Raw genomic sequence first — 17,757 nt, forward strand, 5'->3', positions numbered from 1 at the left:
TATACCTTAAGAACTAGCAGAATGTAGGTATGTAAGAAAAGTTTCCTTCTTAAAACTCCTTTATATTCTGATTTATAAAAATATTTCTACACTTTATTTTTTAAAGATGTGGTCAAGCCATTATTGGAGGGCATATAAAACAAAAAATGTTAAGAGGCAACAAACAACCATGAGTTACAATAGAGATAAGGACTCAGAAAGAAATCTGAGAGGCAGATTTCACCAGTGCTTTAAGAAATAGTATGAATTATCAAAACATTAAAGCCTATGTCACAGTATTAATTAAATTATTCTGTATTTGCTTAAAAAACAGCTTTGCAAGAAAAAGGAAACTCAGCTGTGAATAAAGTCGATTTGAGGTGGTAGGTAATTAAAACCTCTTTTGTATTTATGGTGAATACTCTGAATTACAACACAACAACTCGTAAGTGCCTAAAAACATTCTGCACTGATCCTACAGAGAAGCTGTGTGAAAATACTGGAGGAAATCTGAGAGGAAGGGGAGCCTAACTATTAAACATTTCATAAAATGTAAATGCCACGTCTGTTCATTTAAATCATGTTTATCTAAAATATAACATAGTCAACATGAACAAGAAACTGTACTTCAATATAAATTAAGCTGTCAAGTAATTAAAAGAACTCTCTAGTCACTCTTAGAAATATAACTTTTTCTAAATAACAACTGAAATTTGGTTTTGAATGTAACATTTTCTGTTCTTTGTGTGAAAAGGTCCTAGGATTTCTTAGTATGGGAAGTCTAGGATATGCCTTTTTAAGATTCTTCTAGAAAACCTATTTTTAAAGAGAAGAACTGAAAAAGAAAGTGAGGTAGCCCTTTTTCCATCCATCAGACAAAACAACCCATGTTAATAAAACATCTAAATCTAAATCCCACTGAATGAATTATCTGTGTAACCTCATTTGAAGCCAAAGAACAGCTTAACATAATTTCTGTGACCTGCATTTCCCTTTATTAATTAATGTCAGATAATCATTTCTGATACTGTATACAATTTAGCAACTCCGTGGGCTCACAGAGCCTAACTGGGAGAGGGGGACGGCCAATAAAATGCTAAGCCTTGTCACATTTTCCCCCAAACTTAGGTTAGCTTGAAACTTTATTTATTTTGAAATTATTATCTTTTGTGTGTGTTTGAATGGTCTGTTTATTTGTTCTTTATTTTTTAAGAGAACAAACTCTCATAGGCAAAACACTACCAATTTCAGACTGAAGTCCCAATCCTGCATCTAGCTAGCTAGCTGGTCTAGGCGCACATCACTGGACAGGTCGCTGGACTTCCCAGTGCCTTCTCCCCCCATCTCTAGAGAGAGACGGTAGCAGCAGCCACTTCCTAGGCTTCACCTGACGGTGTGTGGATTATTATAGGAAGACCGTAGAGAACACTACCTGGCACATGGTGAGAACAATATGTACGCGAGGAATCATAAACGATCTTTTACTTCCGAGAACTTTCTATTACATTTGCACTAGGATTTAAAGAGGATCTGTGTTGACAATACCTGGTTCCACATTTATGTCTCTGTGATGAAATCACATTGTGGAATGGCCTGTAACTGTGACATTTCATCAAATATAAGTAAACTATACATTTAATTACACAGATAACTTAACACTTAAGTCTTCATTTGTGTTCATGGCCTACGTTCTACCTGTTTGGGGTCGCCTCATAATTATCAATCTTTGGTAATATGAGTTACTGAGTGAGTGAAAGTCACTCAGTCGTCTCGGATTCTTTGTGACCCCATGGACTGTAGTCTGGCAGGATTCTCTGTCCAAGGAATTCTCCAGGCAAGAATACTGGAGTGGGTTGCCATTCCCTTCTCCAGGGGATCTTCCCGAGCCAGGGATCAAATCCAGATCTCTCGAATTATAGGCAGATTCTTTACCATCTGAGCCACCAGGGAAATCCCTTGGTAATATAGTAATGCTCTTTTTAAATAAAACAAACTTATCTATCTAGTGATACACTGACAGAAAAGTTACATGCACATATATGGGCAGCAGTAATATTAAAAATGTTCTATGAACAAAACGATGAAAAAAAAAACAAAACACTACCATGTTGCTCTATATAATGAAAAAAATTCTAATGAAGTAGGATGCTTCCAACTCAATTTCCTTCACATTCTTGATCCACATCTTTCGAGTACTTCTGATGAAATTCATTTTGTACTATCTGACGGGATCAGTTAATCAAGTTTCCTTTTCTGAGATAAGAATCATTTTCCTCAACTAACATAGAAGGTAGCACAAAATGTCTCTGCAATTGTTACAAGATTCAATTAAAAGCAGGTGAGTTGAAAGACACCAAGTTCTGTTTCACTACAGACATTACGGCCCATTTGAAAGCTTTGAAAATCAAAAGTGGTTCAGTCTCAAATTCAATCAAAGAGAATTTAGACGTGATTAGAACATACTTCAATTCCTGACATAAAGAATTATCCAGATTTGAAACTCATACAAAACATGCAAAGGTCAAGAACCATATCTTGCCAACAATAATAGTAAATGTTTGTTTTTTCTTTTCTCTCTACCCCTCAAGGTAACCTATATTTATCTCTACTTCAAAACACTGTGAAAACTTTAACTCATGAAACCTCATTGTAGCATATAAACAAATGATCAGGTATGCTATTTTCATAATCGGCCCTTGAAATTTAGTATGAAACAGGACCCTTTAATCAACAGTAACCTCAGTAAAAGTAACGACAAAAACACTGAAGGAGAAGTACCATAATAAGCCAAAGATACCACATTTGTGGAAATAAATACATAATAATAAACAAATGCCTCTAGGGTCAAGGATGGTCAATTAGGTAAGCGTAAAGCTCCTGGTGTGGCATTCCTGGACCCCTTAGGGCCAGAGGACAGCCACCAGGGAAGAATATCCGTGGGGATTGTGGCCAATGCTGCAGACACCATTTGGCTCTGGCGTTGAACAATTTTGATGATAGTCACTGTGGTGTCAAAGAAGAAAAGTTTTGTCTTTTTCCTTCCTTTTAGAAATAAGGAAGAAAAAATTAAAAGATGGGAAATAGATAAATAAAGTGAGCACACATTATGGTTTAGAGCAATATGAACTGGAATTTAGGATATGTTAAAATCACAATATATTTAATATATTTAAAAGATAACAGCAGTATGTTACAAAGACTAAGATTTAATATTTTCTCTTTAATGAAAAAGTTTGAGATGGATCTTGACTTATAAATATATCAGTGAACAAGTTCAAAGAAGTAATAACTTACCTGTTGGACAATTAAGATTTTATGAAACTTTGGGAATATTCTGAAGGGGTAACAACAATAAACATCTAACTTCTACATTAGGGGAAAATTTTAATGTTCCAAAGCATCTAGCTTCAGAGAAAATCTAAAATCAAGATTCTACTGGGTTCATGCACAAAATCTACTATTGTATATAAGTAAAACTCATAAAACCAACTTAATTTGTCTAACAGATGTTTAATTCAAGTCAAAGGAAATTTCCATTTCCATTCCATTCAAATATAATAGAATCAGTAACCACCATACAGTTTTCAAACTTTATCTTATAACCTAGCAAATAGTTTATTGTCTGGACTGTAATAAAACTGCCATATAAAAGGAAGAATTAGAAATCTAGATCAAACAGCCTTTTTAGTGACAAAGAACTCAAAGAAACTGCAAGGTAAACTGTTTCCTCCAGGCTTGATTTTCTCTATTCTAACTTAAGCCACCAATTCAATAATTACAACACAGCTGTTTCTTCAAAGGTATTCTTTCATAGTTTAGGTGAAGAAGTCAAAGTCTTGGTATTCATATAAGCACGGGAAAGTCTTTTACAAGCTCACCCATTCATCTGTCTGATGAAATTTACCCCAGCTCATCACACCCATGCTTTTTAGTCCTTTGCTCTTCTCAAGGAGGTATAATAAAACTGGGCTCCAATGCCGTGATATTGACAGCTAACAGACTACCCACCCTTTAAGGTGAAGACCACAAAATTTCAAATGTATGATTTCTGCTCATGTTAGAATTTTATCTAACTGGCACCAAAACCACAGCTAAAACTGTGGTTTAAAGAAAGCAAAGGCCTCAAATTACCAATTCTAAATCAATTCAGTATTTTTGAATACTTCCAAAAGCAGTAAAGGCAAATAAGTCTACAGACTATGGCACAACAATCTCTCAACCTTGCCTGGAGACATATATTTAAGAGATCCTCCGAAACTGGACTACATACATCTATAGTATATGGTTAAAAAGCCATTATTAAATGCTACATATTTCTTCCTTCCCCTTGGCTCTTTTTGGATGGGAAGGCAGAACTGTAGCTGTGACTAGAACAAAAAAATATATTTCCACTAACTGAAGAAACCCATGATTCACTCATGAAGTAGCACACAAGGCTTTGACAAACCAAATATGCAAAACTGGGTTAAAATCACAAGTTTCAAAATTCACTGTTAATTTCTCAGGTTATGTCCAATTTTTCTGAGTCTCAAGCTAGCAATAGAAGTCTCAACAGAAATCTCTGTATCCCAACAGCAAAGAAACATAGAAAAAAAGAAAGGGAGGGAGGGATGAAGAGAAGGAAGGCAAGTGCTACATAATCATTATGGATATGGATAATTTTATAAATAAATGTTTAATTTATCCCTTACATTTAGATGCTATGAACAGTGGAAAACAATATACATGATTTGTGCTTCAAAAATAAACTATGAGGTGTTAAATGGAAGCAGCCTGATTTTATTTGCTATTTTCTCTTTAAGGAAATTCTGGCAAGGTCAGCTGACTCAAATTCAACACCTGTCCAGAAAATAACATACATCTGTCACTTTTTCCAAAATGAAAGTGAACGGCATAGCTAAAATTCCTTGTGTGTGTATGTGTTCAGTTGCTAAGTTATGTCTGACTCTTCGTGACCCCATGGACTGTAGTCCACCAGGCTCCTCTGTCCACAGAATTTTCCAGGCAAGAATACTGAAGTGGGTTGCCATTTCCTTCTCCAAGGGATCTTCCTGACCCAGGGACCGAACCTGTCTCTTGTGTCTCCTGCATTGGCAGGCAGATTCTTTACCCTAGTAACTGACCCACATCAAATGCCACGCACTTGTTACTATGGTGGCACAAATGTGCAATTCTGCTTATCGCAGACTTTCTCCCTAAAGCTAACAACTCTATTATTCAGGTTAAGTAGAACATACAACTTTGAACTGAAATCTAAAGGCCAGTAACAAAAGAAGGCAAGAGAATATAAGTTTTATTAATATAAACAATCTGCAACCACTTCTCCCCACTCTCAGGCATACATACACCTACACTACAGATCTCTACTTCTTTCTCAGAAGATTCTAGCTCCAATGCTACTTCTTCTAAGACATGCTAACTCAAAAGATTAACACAAGGTATAGACTGGTAACACTTTCGCTGCTGCTGCTGTGTTGCTTCAGTCGTGTCCAACTCTGCAACCCAATAGACGGCAGCCCACCAGGCTCCTCTGTCCCTGGGATTCTCCAGGCAAGAACACGGGAGTGGGGTGCCATTTCCTTCTCCAATGCATGAAAGTGAAAGTGAAGTCGCTCAGTCGTGTCCGACTCTAGCGACCCCATGGACTGCAGCCTACCAGGCTCCTCCATCCATGGGATTTTCCAGGCAAGAGTACTGGAGTGGGGTGCCATTGCCTTCTCCGGCAATACTTTCGCATTAGCCATCTAATCCCACAAGCTGAGAGTAGCTTTTCAGAGGAACCTGAAGTGTCATGCTATGCATGCTAAGTCGCTTCAGTTGTATCTGACTCTTTGTGATCCTATGGACTGTCGCCCACCAGGCTCCTCTGTCCATTAGATGCTCCAGGCAAGAATACTGGAGTGGGTGGTCATGCCCTTCTCCAGGGCACCTTCTGGACCCAGGGATCAATACACCTCCTGCACTGGTAAGCAGGTTCTTTACCACTAGCACCATCTGGGAAGCCCTAGACTGGCCGTACTTTTAATTATTTTCAAAGAATACCAGCGATGCCAATAGAAGTCACACTTAGAATTTATCAATTAAAAAAACACAGTGCTCTCCCAGTGAAATCTCTCTACAGTGAAATTCAACTTACAGCCCAATAAACATCGTGATGAATTTTATAAAAAGTCATGTTTTAAAACTGCTGCAACTCTAAGTTTTGCTTTCTAGCATTTGAATGAACCATAAAAACCAGATTCTGCCCTATTTCTGGTAAATCTTTCAACAATGCACTGAGCTGACATCACTTTGCTTGTCTGGACCCCTGCTCTACACGCAGACAGCCTGGACTCTGTCTCAACTTCATCAAGCACAACACACCTACCTCCCAGAATGTGCACCTTCCGAGGAGCACACTTTGCAAGCACTGCTGCCCCCGTATAAACAGGACATTTGTTTATGAGGGACAGCTTTTGCTGTTGTTGCTGTTGCCTTGATCTCTGCCATAGATTAAGACTTTCAGCAGAAGCAAACATATAATTCAGAAATCAAGGCTTGGTTTTCTTCTTTAAGAGAAAGATCAGAGAGCCAATTCAATGGGGAAAGGACCTGCAAGGAAATATGGAGTTAAATATGCAACAGTCCTCCTTTTCCAGTTTAACACAATGGGGTAGGTATTCTTTATATTTCCCATAGCACTTAGCATAGACTAACAGGAAATAAATAATTAATATTCCGAAAGAGAAGAGAGTGAGAAGGAGGGATGGCCTGAAGGTGAAGGGAGGGAGGGAAGAGAGAAAGGAAAGTTAATGGTGCTGAACGAATGTAGTTTCACGGGGAAAAACTAAACCAAGCTGTTTATATGAATGTGTGCATAAAAAGGGAAGAAAATGGAAGAGGAAAAAATGCTTTAAAAACTGGCATGTCACACAAATAGTTTCCAATTGTGGCTTTGTGTCAATAACACCCACTGGAAGATAATTTCAACTGACCAGTAAGCCTGTTTTTTCCTGGGTCCATTCTACATACAAGGAGCAGAGGGTTCTACTCAGGGGGGTGGGGATGGGCTCAGGATTCCAGTTTGAATAGCTAAATAGCCGAGGGCATTTTATCAACTGTCAAAATATTTATTTTTCCAAATCACAGTGCCTATACGGCTGACATCTGAAGGAAATACCACTAAAATAGCAATACAGTTAAATGCTGGCAGATTTTTGCCTAAAGCATTTAAATATTAATATACTGCATTTCTGTTTAGAATAATACTGATTTTCTCAGATATATAGTCAAATCAAGCTTTCCTGTCTTCATGGGAATTTACACACCTCTCAGTTAAATCCAACACCTAATTACAAATCTTTTCATACCTATGAGCAAAGAAACGATTCAAAATCCAAGAAATACTCATTTCAAATGTATTTCCAACTAGTGGGGACATAATTTCTTTTATGTCTTGATACATGTAATATACTGTTTAGTGTTTAGCACTGAGTATACAACATACCACAAGAGGTATATCATGCTTTCCTGTTCTTTGGAGAACTCTCTCTCCATGTTGGTACTGAAGAGTTGAGATCTAACCTAGCATGCATGAACAACCTTCAGCCACCCATCCCATTCTGTGCCCACCTCAGATATCTCTATCGTAGAGAAAATAAACATATATAAATCCACAATATATATGACTCCACAGTGAGCCCAGGTTTCCATAGCAAAGGGGAATATTACACTTCAAGGCTACATTGTCAAAATAGATTTATCTAACGTTCCTGTTTTGACTACCAATTCTGAGAAATTTTTATTGGCCAATCTTAAAAATGCTTAAAATGTGAGATTGCAATGGCAACACTCACGAAGCTATAGATTAGGAAGCACAGTGCAGGCAGCTAAAAAAATTCTTTTTAAATTCCAACTACAGAATTCTCCTCCACTATACTCAAACCTGGAATTTGCATTTACACTCAGAGACAAAATCCTTTAGGAAAATGTGAAGAAGTATACTTAACCATGTTTTCAAATCAAAATTTCAATATTCATTCACGTACAGAATCTTATAGGACTTCTCTGGTGGCTCGGTGGTAATGAAGCCGCCAGCCAGTGCAGGAAACACGGGTTCTATCCCTGCGTCGGGAAGATCCCCTGGAGGAGGGCATGGCAATCCACTCCAGTATTTCTTTTCTGGAGAATCCCACAGACAAAGGATCCTGGCGGGCTACAGTCCATGGGGTCACAAAGAGTCAGACATGACAGAGCGACTAAATAACAACAGTATACTATATATTTGAGACTCAAAATATTTCTGTATTATATATCCTACTCAACCTTGAAAATTAAATAAGGAAAGCTGAAGTTCTTTTCTGGAAAGATAAAGAAGGAAAGATAAAGTTCTGATTTATCTCAAAGTTATGTCACTTCATTTCTTAAATAATTAGAGTAAGTCTCTATAGAGACATAAATTATGACACCATCCAAGATAAGGGTTCTAAGTAATTCTATAGTCACAATATTTCACACAACCTGTTCTCTGTAGAAGTGATTTACCCAACAAATCACAGATGCCACTCATAACATAGTATTTCTAATACCGCAAGGAGTAAAGAATTCTGATTCATAGGATACCATATTTTTTTAACAACAACAACAACAAAATGAATCCAAATGGCTTTTTCCCATGCACCTGCCCCCCAAAAGTGAGTACAAAATTTAAGTGCCAGAGTGGGACTTTAAATTGTTTAGGGCATCATTAAATTTCAAATGAGTCGTCATGTTATACAGTTTGAAATAAAGGTTAAAAGACTTACTAATGAAATGTAAGCAAAATATTCCATAATATTTGATTTTAAAATTAATTTTAAGTCCTCAAATATGAATACTATGTTCCTATATTACATTTCTTGCCACAAATATGCTTGTATTTAAGGCTACTTAGGCAGAAAATGGACCTCAGGGGTTAAGATCAAAGTCTTTGGAGTGGCAAACTGCCACTTCCTTGATATGACCTTGAAAAAGTCACTTAACCTCTCTCAGCTTCCATTTCCTTATCTGTTATTCTGAAGATAATGAAGAGCACTTACATAATGCCTGCCACACAGTGAGCGAGCTATAAGTAATAACTGCTGCTATTTAGTATTATCAAAGGAATCTCTGCAAGTTGCACTTGCAAATTAGATATAAATAAGAAATGGCTGTGTCATTCCCAAAATTTAACTTTAAAAAAGAAAAAAAGGCCGAGAGGTTAGACTTAGTTCTTTCTATAAATGAAAAACCACGATGGCAGAAGGAGAGACCAGTACTTAAAGAGGGTCAAACAGATCAAAACACAATGCATACAAAAAATGAAAGGTAACGAACCAACGGTAGTGCCTAACATCCGGGGACTCTTAGAGAATAACCACCAAGCACACAAGGCAGCAGCTGTGTCAACGTATGCACACAGCTACCTTCAAGAATGAATTCAAACAGCAACAGAGAGGGTAGAAAAATGGCCCAAAATTCCCCTCAGTCTACAAAGAGAGCACAACTTAAGTAAATTACATTTTGTATGCACTGACAGGTAGTGGGAAAATTGTAACTTGTTTGGTTTTCAGAGATTAAAACTGGACAGTTAAGGTCAAATAAACTTTGTTCTCCATAAAGGTATCATACAACATTTCCATTATGGCAGCGTGATGGAGTAAGGAGGCGAGAAGCTCCCATACTTGCGTCAGATTTATCCATCACTTAATCCTAAGAACCTACTAGGGTGCTGACAAAATACCGAATTGGAAGCATTATCCTCTGACTTCTACCCTGATTAATCATACCTGAGTAACACAGGTAATTTCTCTGAGCATTTAAGAGCTCTATATTTAAAAAGTATGTGATAGAAATTAATTTCATATTTAGAGAAAAGTATAAAGAACTATTTCTAGTTTGTATTTACAGATGCAGAGTTCAATGACTCTGAATATAAATCAATTCTTAATATCTATTACCCAATAATTACTGTAACAAACATTTATTCAGTCTTTCCTATTCAATGAGCACTATTCTAAGGGCTACAGATACTGTTTTTAGCAAGACAAACGTGGCCCCAATGTTCATGGAGTTTATATTCTAGTAGGAGAGACTAAAAATAAAAATACATCACATGATCATAAACATTATGATAAAAATAAATCAGAGTTGTGTGATAAGGAGTGATTGGGAAGCTATTTCAGACTGGTTGGACCAGAAGAGCCTGCTCGTTAAATCTACCTGTATAAGACTGAAATTTGCTGCCAGAATCTATAGCAACCACTCTTTTATTTACATATAAAAATAAGTATACACATTTTGCCAGGCTATGAAATTATAATTCACCTCATCCAATGGGTAAATGTAAACTCTTCCCAACTACACACAACAAACACTGATCAACAGCTATGGTCCTTTTACCTTCAAATATCATTTCTAACATGTGGATACTGAATCTTCATAATAAAACAAATGTAGACCAATGTACGACATTTTAAAATTCACATTCATTTTATTTATATACTATATTGCTCAATTGTAAATAATTTTAAATGTTTGATTATACTTAAAAAGTCAGAATATACCAACAGGAAAGCTTACTTTTAACTCACCTGTGACTGTACACAGTGCAGAAGATCTATAAATGTGTAGCCAAATCCAAGAGAAATCTGCAATAAAAAGAAATGAACAAGTATGAACAAAAAATGCAGAATCCCGTCAGACTCATTAGATTCGGTATGACTTTTTATAACCAATGTAACTAATACTCAGTAAAAACATCTCTCTACTCAATAACTCACTGATACCATGTAAATCAAGAAGCAGACTTGCTGCACAACTTTTATTTGTCCACACTAATATAAGACACAAGGCCACATTTCAGTGTCTTCCAGTTCAGTGAATTATGAGGTGTCTACCCCTCAAGTTTTGAGTTCTCAACATAAAACATATTACATTTTCTGGTAGCTGCTTGTCTAATCCCTAGCACTTCACTGAATAAAAGCAGAGTTGGCCCGAGCTACCCATTTTTACACGGCACTCCTAGTCTAATGACCACCCCACAGTAACACAGTGCGGAAGGGATGTTTGCCAAATGAATGAACAAATGATTTAATTAAATGATTAATTAAGCTCACATACTGATCTTACTTTGCTGTGATTTACAGTTTGCCTCTATGGAAGAGAATGGCTTGAAATTACTGAAATAACAATCTGTCATAACTGCTTAAACCAAGACATTCAAAAGTGAATAACTTAAAAAAGTCTAGAGTATAATGATGCAACAGGGAATTCCCTGGAGTGTCAGTGGTTAGAACTTGGCTCTCACTGTCAAGGGCCCTAGGTTTGATTCCCTGGTCGGGAACTAAGATCTTGCATGCCACACGGCAGAGCCAAAACAAAATTTTAAATAACCATAAAAATGATGCTATCTATGGCAATTTGCAGAAGAGTGGATAAGAAAGTAAGAAGTGAACATTTTCAATAATGAGGGCAACAGCTCCCCAAGTTTCTTCTGGGTCTGTACCCTTGAGAAGAAAGAACTTAGCAATGAAGGACCACACACTTCCTCTGACCCACACAAGGGTCACTTACACTGCACCTAAGGAGTTTCCTTCAAGATGCGCAGCCCAGAATACGAACATGGCAAATACGTGCCTATGAGGTTTTATGTGTATGAATGTTCACCACTCTTGTGTACACTACAGATCTAAGAAAAGCTGCACGACTGCTACTGCACGACTGCTAGTGGTATGTTTTCATTTTAACTATTATGGGCTACTGGATTTAATCAGCTTCAGGGAGTGTTTTTAGAAACTGAGCTACTATACTTTTTTCCCTTCAGGTGACACCAATCTGTAATAATTTATACTCTGAATCATTATCAGGCTTGAGTATTAACTTTCTTCTGAGCCCTTTATTCTTTAGAATAAATAGAACCTAACAGTAAAAAAAAAAAAAAAAAAACAACTAATGTTAATTTAATACTCAAACTGCCATTGTTCTAGGGCACTAGAAACATCTGATTTTCATAACCTGAGAGGTCTAAAGGGGAAAGAAATGGGGGAAAATGCACTTTCATTTTTACCAGGACCTGCTCAAGCTGGAAATCATCATATATGAGGAAATGCAGCTAGGGAATCAGGAAGAGATGATTCATGAAAAACAAAAGGAAGTCTATATGCAAATAAGAAGTTATCATAGTAAATAAAATGAACAGATTCTCCTCCAGTGGTAGTCCATGAGCAGTGTGCAATAAACTGTTACATAATAGGGGTCATCAATTCTATACCATGCTCCTGGGGGTAAATATACTCATTATGCTGACCTACTTAAGCCCATTCTAAGTCTATACCAACAACTAATTTGCTCAAGGACATCACACTATGCAACAGTCAAGAGTTAAAACTTGTGATATGAGTAGAAATGATGACATTAAACAATTACGGCTTGATCTATACCATTCACAAAGGCTTTTCTGAATGTGCTAATATAAGGAGGAAAAAGTGCTAATGAATCCAAACTAAACAAAAATACATTAAAAACATGAAGACAGATGATACATAAAAACATGAAGACAGTATATTATGATACCTCGGTGTGACACTTTAAACCAGAAGAACTAATAAAATACTTATAAACATAGAATTACAAAATGTTTTCTAAGTCACCGTCTCTCTGTCTGTGTGCATGCTTGGTTGTGTCTGACTCTGTGAGCCCACCAGGCTCCTCTGCCCATGGAAATAATAGCTGTTTAAAAGTGACAGTTGGAGCAATGACAAGCCTATGAGAAACCGGCATCTTCCTACTCTTCTGTGAGCCCTGACAGTTTTTAGGAAGCTCCTTTAGGAGTTTCAAGGCAAGAGGAGCAGACTGCCCTGAGCCTGGCAGAGTGACAGAAGGACAGAGAGGAACCTTGCAGGAAACGACAGAGGGATACACACGTCCTCTCTCTTACAACCACTACTATTTCCACTGTATAAACCAAAAAGGTAAACCTCCTCTCCATAGAAAAAAAAAGCTGCCTGGAGCAGATAAAAGAACCTAGGGCTAAGATCATCAAACAGGTGAGATTTCAAAACCTGGCTCTCTCACGTGAATACTGCTGCTGTTAATATTTCCATCACAAGCCAGCTGCTTAGGCGTGTGACCTCAAAAATGTTATTGTGGACTCAACTATCAAATGAGGATAATGTCCTCTCTGCACCACCCTGAAAGTATTAAATGAGATAATTACACAAAGCACTTGGTACACGGCAGGCATTACACATAATTATGATTCTGCCAAGTGTGATTCTGCTAAATGCTGCTAGCTGTGACAAGTAACTCAGTACAATGACAAGCCTAGCCTAGCCCAAGTAAAACTGATCTTTCCTGAGACGTCTTCATAGCTTTCTCTGCCCATAATCGCCCAGGCGATGCATAAATGTGGGAGTCTGATGGGATTCCCCTCGCCCCGCCTTGGCCATGCTGTGCAGCAGGCAGGACCTTCAATCCTTGACCAGGGATTGAACCAGTGCCCCCTGCAGTAGAAGTGCAGTCTTAACACCGCACTGCCAGGGAAATCCCCTGCTGAGACATTTTTGAATGAGGACTGGCTTTAAAACTAAAAGCGGAAAGATAATATTAATACCTGATTTCAAATCTTACAATAAAGTTATAATAATCAAAGAGGTAGGGTACTGCCATAAAGATAAACAACAGAAGACAACAGAGTCCAAAACAGGCTCGCACATTTATATCAATCCATATTCAATAAAGGTGACATGGTAATTTAGTGAAGAAAGGGGCAGTCTTTCCAAAAAAATGATACCAAAAACTGATTATACATATGAGAGGGAGGAAGAACCTCAACCTTTACCTTGCACTATGGAAAAAGTCAACTCAAAATGGATAGTATCATAGATCTAGAAATAAGAGCTACAAAGCTTGTAAAAGAAAGCAGTTGGAGAAAATTACTGTGGATTAGGCAAAAATATTTTAGGTATGATACTTTAAAGGCATAAAAGAAAAAAAATAGTTTAAAGACCATAAAAGGAAAACACAAAACTGAATTCCTTTATAATTAAAACTTCTGGGCTTCCCTGGTGGCTTAGTGGTAAAGAATCCACCTGCCAATGCAGGAGACACAGGTTCGATCCTTGATCTGCGAAGATCCCACATGCTGTAGGGCAAGTGAGCCTGTGCAACACAACTGCTGAGCTTGTGCTCGAGAGCCCAGGAGCCGCAGCTACTGAGCCCACGTGCCACAACTGGCAGTCCGCACGCCCTAGAGCCTGTGCTCTGCAACGGGAGAGGCCACCACAAGGAGAAGCCCACACACTGCAAGCAAGAGCAGCTCCCACTCGCTGCAACTAGAGAAAGCCTCTCTCAGCAATGAAGAGCCCAGCCAAATAAACAAATAAAAATTTGAAAAGTAATAATGTTAAATCTCCTGTTTTTCAAAAGAAATAATTTAACAAATGAAAACACAAGCTACAGACTGAAAGAAAATACTGGCAAAATAATTATCTGAAATTATGTATGTATTTAGAATATATAAAGAGCTAAATACATAATAAAGGATGTACATAGAATAAAGGACTCTCACAATAATAAAAGATAGTTCAATTTTTTTAATGAGAAAAATGTTAAGATATTTTATATATATATATCTCACAGGGAACGTACATCAAAAAATATTGGGTATCGTTAGTCATTGGAAGTCAAAATCAAAACAAAATACCATAGCCCATCCAGTAAAATACCCAAAGCATTGCCAAGGATATGGAGAAACTAGAACTTTCCCATTTTATCCCTTGCTGGTGGGAAAGTGCAATAGTACAGTCATTTTGGAAAACAGTTTGGAAGTGTCTCATCATCTCACCCAACGATTTCACATCAAGGTGTGTTTTCATTCATCTCAGGGACAGAGGACCATACAGAGAGTTGTACATGAATGTTCTTATCAATTATGCTGAAAAAAATTCAAAAGTTTCAGTTGCAGAATGAATCTTTTTCAGAGTATGGTACATTCATACAATGAAATACGACTCAACAATAAAAAAGGAATGGATAGCTAACGTATGCCACAGCATGAATGAGTCTCAAAAACATTTTGCTGAAGAAAGAAGCCGGACACAAAGACAACAGACTACATGATTTCACTTACTTGAAATTCCAAGAAAAAGTAAAACTACAGAGACAGAAAACATACCCGTGGTATCCTGGGTTAGGGAATGCAAATGGGGACTGACTGAAAATGGCAGGCCACCCCAGTATTCTTGCCTGGAGAATTCCATGGACAGAGGAGCCTGGTGGGCTTCAGTCCACGGGGTCACAAGAGTCAGACACGACTGAGTGACTAAACCAACAACCAACAGTAGCAAACGGTGGTGTGAGCATTTGCCAAGGAGAGCGTCAACTAACACAATTACTTTGAGACAAAAAGCAAAAGAAAAAGAAATCAGGACTGAGCTAACATCACTTAAAAAAGATTGTTGGCAGCATTAAAGAAATAGGTTGATGATTTTTTAAAAGGCAGGGGAGGGTTAGAAGGAGATGCACTTGATATTTTATTTGCTTGTTTAAAAAAAAAAAAAAAGTTAGGAACAGAGCCAGAGGAAGGAAAATAAGCCAGAAAGAAAATGAAGTCATGTGTGTAACAGTGGCTAAGACAGTACCTTCTAACTTAGTAGTATAAGGGAAGGGCCATATTTTGCTGTTTGGGTTTAATATCACCACAAGTAACAACTATCATTGAGAGCTCTGGGCAAAGGGCTTGAAATGTGTGACTTAATTTAATCTTCCCAACAATCCTATGAGGCAGGTACTGCCACCATCATCACTCCTTTGTAGATTCAGAAACTTAACTGAGATGAAGCCCAAGGCCACAGAACTGATACGGCAGCAAAGCCTGGATTTGAACCCTGAGTCTGACTGCTGAATCAGTTATGCTCTTACCTACTAGGCTATTATGAAAATGTTGATAATGTTATCATTGTTGGCAATTTGATTTGAAAAAGGTGGCCCAAAATGTGATCAGCCTGAAAACAGCCGCCTTGAGTCTTTGGTATGGTACCAACAAGAGTTTTTGGTATGGTACCAACCCATGGATGGAGGAGCCTGGTAGGCTGCAGTCCATGGGGTCGCTAAGAGTCAGACACGACTGAGTGACTTCACTTTCACTTTCTACTTTCATGCATTGGAGAAGGAAATGGCAACCCACTCCAGTGTTCTTGCCTGGAGAATCCCATGGACGGAGAAGCCTGGTAGGCTGCAGTCCATGGAGTCGCACGGAGTCAGACATGACTGAAGCGACTTGGCAGCAACAAGAGCAGTGTGTTCCTCACGCTACCCAGGCTGACATTGTTAATAACTCTGCACATTATTTTTTTCCTGACTCAAATGTAGCCTCATAATTTTCTCAAGATTGCCACCAATTAAAGGAAGTCATCAGGACTTCCCTGGTGATTCAGTGGTTAAAGACTTCGGGCTGCCAATGCAGGGGGGTGGCAGTTTGATCCCCGGTTGGGGAACTAAGATCTCACATACTGTGAGGCCCGGCCAAAAAGTAAAATAGAGAAAAGAAAAAGAGAAAGTCATCAACACCAGTGTCAGTATGCAAAAAATATACTTTCTAATCGTAACAAAACCAACTTGATTTTTGACGGACAACAGAGTACATGGAACCAGCACTGGAAAGATGACTAACAAAAAGGAAGTCACCATACTTCATGTTCCCATGTAGGCCTTCTTTGTAATTTAGCCAGCACCAGCTCAGTCAACAAGCCAGTCAGACACATGGATAGAAATAGAGAGGACACATGGGGAAAGGAAGAGAAAGCTAGAGGTTCTGATCAAATTACTTGAGATTTTTCAACAGTTCAAGCCAATAATTTTTCCACGTTGCTGAGATGCACAAAAACTCCCAAACACCTGAACAGAAAACACCTTTACCTCGGCATGTTTCAACTCATGTAACATCAAGAGGAAAGTCTTACTTTCAAGATTTACCTATGAGAAGTACTTCAGATTACTGAATAGGACACTGTATGTATACATACATATATATATATATATATATATAAAAAACATATATATTTAGATAAAATATCCTTAAAAGTCTTAATAACGTAAAGAAAGTGTATTACATATACAAGGTAAAATTCTTTCCCAAATATTAAGTTAATGGTGCTAAAAATAACATCTAATCTACAGAAGAATAATTCATAAGTTAACTGATGAATATACTTCAGACAATATACTTCTACATATACTTTATAGACAAGCTTACGTTTTCCCTTTGTTTAAAGAGTTCAATGATTCCTAACCCGTGAAACTCTTTATACATGGCATCTAAAACAATAAAACAAACCAGTGAATACAGCAAAAAAGACACACAGATATAGTGAACAAACTGGTGGTTATCAAGGGGGAGGGAAAGTAGGTAAGGGCAAGATAGGGGTAAGGGAGCTGGGCACATATCAGGAGAAAAACATGGTTTGAAAGGATACATGAACACCAGCGTTCACCGCAGAACTGTTTACAACAGTCAAGACAGGGAAGCAACCTAAATGTCCATCAACAGAGGCGTGAATAAAGAAGCTGTGCATGATGGAATATTACTCAGCCATAAAAAGGAATGAAACTGTCCCATTTGCAGAGGCGTTGACAGACCCAGAGGCTGTCATACAGAGTGAAGTAAGTCACACATATGCATAATCTCCCTTTTATGTGGAATCTAGAAAAATGATAAATGGACTTATTTGCAAAGCAGAAATAGAGATAAAAGATGTGAAGAACAAATATATGGATACCAAG

General features: G+C 37.7%; 1 protein-coding gene across 14 annotated transcripts in view; it reads right to left on the reverse strand.

Annotated features, from left to right (window-relative positions):
• NCOA2 (nuclear receptor coactivator 2) overlaps positions 1-17,757 on the reverse strand; it is a 285,109-nt gene that overhangs the window by 170,408 nt on the left and 96,944 nt on the right. For 13 of the 14 annotated variants that reach the window (XM_025001844.2, XM_025001838.2, XM_025001842.2 and 10 more), the window contains one exon: positions 10,569-10,625. The gene's annotated coding sequence lies outside the window, so the exon portion shown is untranslated. Of the gene's footprint in view, positions 1-10,568; positions 10,626-14,821; positions 16,936-17,757 lie in introns of those variants that run through there. The other variant, XM_059874435.1, reaches the window with a different exon arrangement.

The sequence above is a fragment of the Bos taurus genome, chromosome 14, assembly GCF_002263795.3.
Source record: "Bos taurus isolate L1 Dominette 01449 registration number 42190680 breed Hereford chromosome 14, ARS-UCD2.0, whole genome shotgun sequence".
Taxonomy (NCBI): Eukaryota; Metazoa; Chordata; class Mammalia; order Artiodactyla; family Bovidae; genus Bos; species Bos taurus.